General features: G+C 47.1%; 1 long non-coding RNA gene across 1 annotated transcript; it reads left to right on the top strand.

Annotated features, from left to right (window-relative positions):
* Positions 1-76: 76 nt before the first annotated feature.
* Positions 77-5,342, top strand: LOC110140800 (uncharacterized). The gene is made up of 3 exons (XR_002314855.2): positions 77-477; positions 873-979; positions 4,073-5,342. It is a non-coding gene; the product is annotated as an uncharacterized lncRNA (long non-coding RNA).
* Positions 5,343-8,737: the final 3,395 nt, after the last annotated feature.

The raw sequence follows: 8,737 nt of genomic DNA, 5'->3' as shown, positions 1-8,737 counted from the left end.
TGGAAGTGGGAGGTTTGCTGCAGCTGCGGGGGCGGGGTGTGACCTGGGGCGGGGCCGGGGCGGAGCTCTTGGCCGGCACGCAAGCGGGTGGTGCCGCGGGGGACTCGGGTGTCAGCCCGGAGCTGGAGCTAGCTTGTCGGCTCCCAGAGGAGTTTGCGTGAAAGGGGAGACAAGCCAGCAGGTGATGCCCCTGCCTTTGCGAGGCCAGACGGGCGCTGCTCCCTGGTTTGTTGTCTTGGGAATGAAGCGACCTGATCAGCGGTGGTGCGGCCGGGTAGATCAACCTTTTGGGACCTCTGTCTCCCTCTTCTTAAATCGAAGGAGGAGCTGGCTGAGGTCACTGCCAGCGCTGATCCTCGGGTGACCTCCTTCTCAGAACCTCTACTGTGAGGACTGGACGAAGGGGGCTTGGCACGGGGAGAGGCAATAGGAGCTGCCAGGGACCGGGAGGAGAGAGGATGCAGAGTCACTGCTGAAGTAAGTCAGGGTCCGAGAACCAAACCCCAGATTAGAACAGATAACACAGGTCAACAGGAAACAGGATGGGCTCAAGGAGAATCCTTAGAGACCCCTGGACCAGGGCCTCTCCATGTCAACAGCCACAGGGGGAGGGGAGAGCTCTGAGGTTCAGGATGTGGGAAAAGCGTCCACGAAATGCCAGCCCTCAGGTGACCCTGGAGGCTCCATGGGTCCACTTGGCCAGAACTGTGGGGGCCCTCAAGCCCTGGGCCTGCAGGGGAAAGCACAGCTTTCTATCAGCCGTCCGAACTGAGCTGCTGCTTCTGGGCAGAGCGACGCAGGGTCTGGGGGTCTGAGCACCTCCAAAGGCTGGGTTAATGGGTTCTGGAGATCTGCTTGGTGACATGTCTCAGGACAAGAACCGAAAGGCCAAACTGGAGGGCAAAAGAAGCTACCCTGATGGTGGCTCATGGAGTGGGACATGTTCTTGGGCTTCCACCTCTCTTGGAAGGCCACCCAGGTGAGCACACCCCATCCTCCCTGGGGGCCTCCTAGTGCTGGGCTGGTGAAAAGAGGGCAGAGGGGAGATGGGGCGTGGGCAAATCACCTCCTCTCTGGGCCTCAATTTCCCCATCCAAGACGCATCCAACTCTAGGGAATCATAATGTCTTTTTCTAAGTTGTAACGTCACGCTGCAGAAACCTCCACCCATGGTTTTGCTTCTGTGGGTGTGACCAGCCTCACGTCATCCCCCACCCCAGGGACTCCTCATGTAGGAGGGAGCTCTCCAACACTCTCGTCTGCTCACACCACTCTCAGCCACTTCAACAGGGCTGGCACAGCAAAGAGAACACCAAAGCAGCTCCAGCCCACCCAGGCTGGAGGGCTAAGGGACACCCTGTCCTGCCCCACCTCCAAGTGCCTGAGTTCAACCCCCAAGGCCTCCACCTGAAGTCCTGGCACCCACACCCCAAAAGCGTGAGGCATGAGCCGAGGGGATGCAGACTGATGACATCTTTAAAGGCACAGAGATTGCATCCAAAAAAACTGAAATGTGAGATTGTAAATGTGTCTGGAAGGCGCTGCAGGCCTTAATAGAGTTTCTTTCCATAGGGAGTGGAGAGTTCTCTTTTGGCCACCCAGCAAGTCCCAAAGAAAGAGGCAGCCAGCTGAGGTTCCAGCCAACAACTTGGGGGAGGGGGTCCACAGTTGGTGCAGTAGGGGCTGGAAAGGGGAATCGGGGTTTTCATCAGGGGCTGCCAACTCATAGCAGCTTGGGGTGCTAGCGCAGCCAGCCTGAGCAGCGCAAAGCACCTGTTTTTGAGTGCTAAGCCTCCCCCGCATATCAGCAGGGAAGGGATTCTCAGAGACACCTTTAGTCCAGGGAATAGGAGGACCAGGCTTTCCTAGGCGGTGCAACATGGGAGAAGGGTGAGGTGGGTGGCACTGCGTGGTGCATAGTAACATTGGGAATACACCTGAGGGTCTAGGTGGGGCCGCCCCTGGGGTGATGGCAGCAACTGAGGTGGTGCCACCAGCTACCACTCCAGCTGGACCTGGGGACACTGGCTGCCTCCCCCAGGAGTCTCCCAGACCTTAGACCTCTCCATCAGGTCTGACCACTTTGCCCTGCCCTTGCCTGCGTTCATACCTCCGCCATGACCACTGGTGGGCCTTCCTATCCTGCAGACAAAAACCGAGGTGGCCCTACTTATGAACCTCAAGGCACCCATGCAGTCTAGACCTCTTCACAGGGGGCCAGGTGCTTCCCACTTCCCTGTCCCCATCTCCTGCCTCCCCGCACACAAGCCCCAACCCACCTTTGCAGATTCTGGTCACCTGCAACACCTCCCCTAGCCATTCCGTGTTGGCCTGGCCTCTCTGTGCCCAGTGTGGAGAAGGAAGGTAAATTAATGTGGAACAGTCCTTAACAGACAAGCGTATGGTTTGGTTGACACTGGGTGGTAAACTGAGGCCCAGAGAACCCAGCAAATTAGCCCAAAGGACACAAAGCAACCTAGGGGTGGGAGAAGGAACGCCTGACCCCTGTCCCATGCTCTTACCTGCTGAGCCACCTCACAGGTGATCTTGCTGGCCTCAGCACAGCATGAGAAGGCTGTGTTATCTCAGGAGGCCAGAGCTTTTTCTTGCAGCATAGCATGCTCTGGCCAATGGCAAAGTGGTCCCATACTTCTGTTGGAGAAGCCTGGGCTTGAGGCTTCCTTATTCCCCTGCCACAGCCACCTAGGTCTGTTTGGCACACTGTCTGGGAAAGGACATCCCGAGTACCAGCAGGACAAGCTGTCACTAGTGCAGGGGCTGCGGCCACCCCATGCAGCGTGCGAGAGAGCACGGAGTGGTCCAGGCTGTCTGCATGGTCTCCAACCTGTACGTGTTCCTAACCAGAGTTATGGTCTCCAAGGGGCTGATGGGCACAGCTCCAAGAGGACTTTATCAGCACCAGGGGTGGTGTATGCTCTGAAAGAAAGCCCACCCCAGGAGGGGAAAAACTAGGGTGGCAAGCTCTGAAGGCTCACTGACACTTTTGCAAACATCCAACTTCGTGGAGACCCTAGCCCTGTGAACTGCCAGAATCACTCACAGCAACAGGTCCAGAGCACGCTGACGCCCAGCTGACAGAGGTCTCAGCATGACAGCAAACTCCTGCAAAGCTAGAGTGCTCAGCATGACCCCAGGCTGGGCACAAGCAGAACACCTCCCTAGGCCAGGCCCACCTGACACCTTCAAGGCCAGGTTTGGATGCAGCAGCAAGGCCTCAACTGTCAGTTCAGTGACCTCCTCAGTCACCTCCTCCCAGGGCCAGAGCCAGAGAGAAGGCATAGCAGACGGGAGAAGGCCCACCTTCCCAGCTGATGCCCACCTACTCCTCAGTCACTCGTCAGGCCTGAGTTGCCGAGCCAACAGCAAGATGAGAATGAGGTCTGGGGAGGATCTCGAGGGGCAGGCTGGGGAGGTTTCACTGCCCTTGATGCTGCCCAGAACCAGGAACAGTTCTCTCAGGTGGTCTGGAAGGAGTGGGTGAACAGCTGCTTATCAGAAAACATTGCCTAATTGGGGCCTAACTGGGAAGGTTTATGGGGCCAGGCAGGGGGGCTCCCTGGGGGGGATGGTGAAAGCCACTCATGAGTCATTTGAAACAGCCGGACAAAGAGCTTAAGGAGAAATGATCCCACCCAGCCTGCCAGCCATAGGTAGAATGAGCTCATGGACTCTGGGGCGCACATGAATGTGTGTGTGTGTGTGTGTGTGTGTATGCGCGCGCGTGTGTGCGTGCGTGTGTGTGCATGAGAGAGGTGGAGAGAGAGAAGGGAAGGGAGGGGAGGAAAAGAAAGAAGAGAGAAAAAGCTGGTAGTCACACAGTTGGGACTCAGAAGCCGAGCCCGGCTCTCCACTGGGTGTGGAGCCTCCACTCTGGGCCACGGTACTGCATGGGCAGACTGCCCCCTGCAGGTCAGCGAGGGAAGGGCCCAGTATCTCAGTCAACATCGTGGTTTAGCAATCCAGCCAGCATCCCGGCTTAGCATCCTCACCCAGCACCCCAGCCAGCTTCCTGGCCAGCATTCAGGCCAGCATGAACATACCTTCTCTGCAGGGCCAGCACAGGACCTGTTCCGGGATATATGCCAAATGGACATGGAGTGTTTTCTTCAGTGGAACACCATCTGTTCACACCACTTCACCCTCTGTGAGATGTGTGTTGGAGATGGATGCATAATAAACATTTTAACATGTTTATTCAGATGTTTAAAACTTGTTTTGATAGGATGGTAGATCCACATGCAACTATGAAAAATAATAAAGAGACTCCTTGTACCCTTCACCTGGTTTCTCCCAGTGATAACGTCTTGCAAACTATAGGACAGTATGACAAGCCAGGAAACTGGCGTTGACAAAATCCATTGGCCTTGCCGCATGCACTCATCTGTGTACATGTGTGTTTTGTTCTGTGTACTTTTATTAAATGCAGAGGTTCACTTGTCTGCCACAGTTAGTTACACTGAACATCTCCATCATTCATGCCACACACCCCCTAGCATCTGCTAGCCTGCTCTCCATCTATCATTTTGTCAGCTCAGGGATGCTATATGCATGTCATCATACAGTTTGCAACCTTTAATGATTGGCATTTGCACTGAGAACAATTTCCTGGAGATCTATCCAGGTTGTCAAGTGTATCAATGTGTGTGTGCTCAGTCTCCCAGCTATGTCCAACTCTTTGCAGCCCATGGACTATAGCCACCAGGCTCTTCTTCCCATGAAATTTTCCAGGATACTGGAGTGGGGTGCCATTTCCTCCTCCAGGGGATCTTTCTGACCCAGGGATCGAACCTGCTTCTCTCGCATCTCCTGCATTGGCAGGCGGATTCTTTACCACTAGCGCCACATGGGAAACCCACGTGTACCAATAGTTCCTTCCTTTTGGTTGTTTCATAGGATTCTACTGTGTGGATATACCATTCAGTCATTGAAGAACATCTGGGCTGTGTCCAGCTTCTGGTTATTATGAATAAAACTGCTGTTAACATTTGTGTACAGGTTTTGTGTGAACATAAGTTTTATTCATCTGAGATAAATGCTTAGGAGAGCAATGGCTGGGTCATATGGTAGTTGCATGTTTAGTTTTGTAAGAAATTGCCAAACTACTTTCCAGAATGGCTGCACTGTTTTACATTCCCACCAGCAATGTACAAGAAATTTAGTTTTTTTACATCCTTGTCAGTGTTCGGGGTTGTCAATGTTTTTTTATTTTAGTCATTCTTATAAGCATGCAGTGGTATCTCATTGTGGCTTTAATTTGCATCTCCCTAATGGCTAACAATGTTGAACATTAATGGATTTTATTGCCTCTTTGATAAAATGTCTGTTCATCTTTTGCCCATTTTCTAATTGAATTTTTTAATGTTGAGCTTTGAATGCTCTTTATATATTATAAGTATGATTCTTTTGTCAGATGCTAGTTTGCAAATGTTTTCTCCCAGTCTGTAGTTTGTCATTTCATCCTCCTCACCTGGGCTTTTGCAAAGCAAAACTTCTTAATATTTCCTTTTATTGTCATGCTTTTGGGGTTATGCCTGAGCTCTTTGCCTAGGCCAAGATTCTGAAGATTTTTCCTATTTTTTTTAAATAAAAGTTTTATAGTCTTACAGCTTTAAGTTCGTGATACATTTTGAGCTAATTTTTATATAAAGTGTAAGGTTTAGGTTGAGGTTCATTTTTCTGTCTATAGATGTCCAATTGCTTTAGCACCATTTGTTATAAAGGCTTCTTCCTCCACTCAATTGCTTCTGTGCCTTATTCTTAGAAATCAGTTGTGTATATTTGAGTGGAGCTATTTCTGGATTCACTGTGGTGTTCTGTTCGTGTATGTATCTATCCCTCTGCTGATACCACACTGTCTGATTTCTGGATCACACTGATTTTTGGAACTATACAGGAAGTCAACATTGCATAGGGTTATTCTTTCACTTTAGTCTTCTTTTTTCAAGATCATTTTAGCTATTCAAAGTCTTGTACCTTTCCGTAGTTTTACAATAAGCTTGTCTGTGCCTACCAAAAAAACCTACTGGGATTCTGGTAAGAATTATGTTAAACCTATAGATCAATTCGGAGAGAACATTTTTGCTGTGTTAGGTCTTCCAATTTATGAACACAAAATGTCTCTATTTATTTAGGTTTTCTTTGACTTTTTAAAATCATTTTGTAATTTCAACATAAAGATTCTGCACATTTTGTCAAGTTCATAACTGAATATTTCATTTTCTTCAGAGTGATTATAAATGGTATTGTATTTTACATTTCCATTTCCACATGTTCATTGTAAGTATATGGAAATGCAATTGATTTTTGTGTGCTAATCTTACACACAATCATACAGAGTATACTTAGTGCTGGAAGGTTTGGATTTTTTTCTTTTAAAAGGTTCGTTGGGGGACTTCCCTGGTGGCTCAGTGGTAAAGAATCCAGGGGTCGAATCCCAAATGCAGGAGACATGGGTTCGACCCCTGGACCAAGAAGATTGCACATGCCTCAGAGTGACTAAGCCCATGCACCTCAACTATTTAGACCTTGCTCTAGAGCCCAGAAGCCCACACCTACTGAGCCCATGCGCTGCAACCGCTGAAGCCCGAGAGCCCTGGAGCCCATTCTGTGCAAGGACAGAAGCTGCCACGGTGAGAAGCCCATGCCCTGCGACCAGAGAGTATCCCCCACTTCCACAACCAGAGAGAAGCCTGCACAGCAACAAAGACCCAGCACAGCCAAAAATAAACAAATAGAATTATTTTTTTTAAAAAAGAACAAAAACCAAAAGACATTCTTAAAAAAATAGAAGGTTCATTGGGATTTCCTACTATGTCATCTGCCAATGGGAATAGTTTTAGTTCTTCCTTTCCTGTCTACCTTTCATTCCTTATATTATTACACTGACTAGAACTTCCAATACTATGTTGGAAAACAGTGGTGAGAGCAGATATCATTGTCTTGTTCTTGAACAACAGAGGGAAAACTTCCATTTTTCACCATTGTGATGCCAGGTGCTTGTTTTTTTTCAGATGTTATTTATTATTAGGGAAAATGCTCCTCAATTCCTAGTTTGATAGAGATTTCTTCATGAATGGATGGATTTTTTTCAAATGCTTTTTCTGTATTAGTATAAGCATATGATTTTTCTTCTTTAGCCAATTGATGTGATAGATTACTTCGATTGATTTTCAAGGGTTTACCATTGACTCTCACTTGGCCATGTTATATAATTCTTTTTATATATTTATAAGTTCATTTTTCTAATATTTTGCTGAGATGTTTTCCCCGGAGTTCATAAGGAATATTAGTCTGTAGTTCTCTCTCTCTTTCTCTTTGGTACTGTCTTTCCTGGGTTTGGGTATCACACAGGGTAATACTAACTTCCTAACATGAGCTGGGATATATTCCTATCTCTTCTATTTCCTAGAAGAAATTGTATAAAATTGATGCTACTTCTTCTGATCATGAGGATTTCTTTGGGGGAGAGGGGCTTTTATTTACACCAATTTTTGAAATAGTTATAGGACTATTCAGGTAATTTATTTCATCTTGGTTGAGTTTTGGTAGTTTATAGTTTTTGAGGAATTTATTCATTTCTTCTAAGTTGTTGGATTTATGAATGTAAAGTTGTTCATAGCTTGCCTTATTATCTTTGTAATGTCCCAGGATCTGTAGTGATGTCTCTTGTTTCATCCTGATCTTGATGATTTGTGTCTTCTCTCTTTTTACATTCTTCAGTCTTACTAGAGTTTATAAACATTTTTTAGGACTAGCTTTTAAAATTGATTTCTTGGAGACTTCCCTGGTGGTCTAGTGGTTAAGAATCTGCCTTGCAATTCAAGGGACACGGCTTCCATCCCTGGTCGGGGAACTAATATCCCACAGAGCAACTAAGCCCACGTGCCACAACTACTAAGCCCCCACACTCTGGAGCCCATGGACCACACTAGAGTGTCCTGTTTATGCACCACAAGGAAAGATCCCATGTGCCAAAACTAAGACCAGACACAGATAAATAAATAAATATTTTTAAATGATTTCCTTATTGTTTTCCTGTTTAATTTCATTGATGACTGCTCTTAAATTACTATTTTTCTCCTGCCTTCTTTGGTTTTATTTTCCTTCTCTTTCTAGTCTCTTGAGACAGGAACTTAAAATATTAACTTGAGTCCTGCCCTCTTTTCTAGTGTAAGCATTCAGTGCTATAAATTTTCCTACCTGCACTGCTTCAGCTGCACCCCACATATTGTGATATGTCGCACTTCTATTTTAATTTCCAAATATGTATGCACCAGACAACAGAATCTCAAAATCCATGAATTGAAAACTGATAGAGCTGAAAGGACATGTAGATAGATTCACAATTATAGTTGGAGACATCAACACCCCTTACTAGACAGAAAATCATCAAAGACATTTAAGAACTCAACAACCCATTGACTGAGAAAGTTTGACACCACTTAACATGTATTCTTTGATTATATTCTTTGCAGCCAAAGACGGAGAAGCTCTATACAGTCAGCAAAAACAAGACCTGGAGCTGATTGTGGCTCAGATCATGAACTCCTTATTGCCAAATTCAGACTTAAACTGAAGAGAGTAGGGATAACCACTAGACCATTCAGGTATGACCTAAATCAAATCCCTTATGAATATACAGTGGAAGTGAGAAATAGATTTAAGGGACTAGATCTGATAGACAGAGAGCCTGATGAACTATGGACGGAGGTTCATG

The sequence above is a fragment of the Odocoileus virginianus genome, chromosome 3 (genome assembly GCF_023699985.2).
Source record: "Odocoileus virginianus isolate 20LAN1187 ecotype Illinois chromosome 3, Ovbor_1.2, whole genome shotgun sequence".
NCBI lineage: Eukaryota > Metazoa > Chordata > Mammalia > Artiodactyla > Cervidae > Odocoileus > Odocoileus virginianus.
This window is presented reverse-complemented; position numbering and strand designations above follow the sequence as displayed.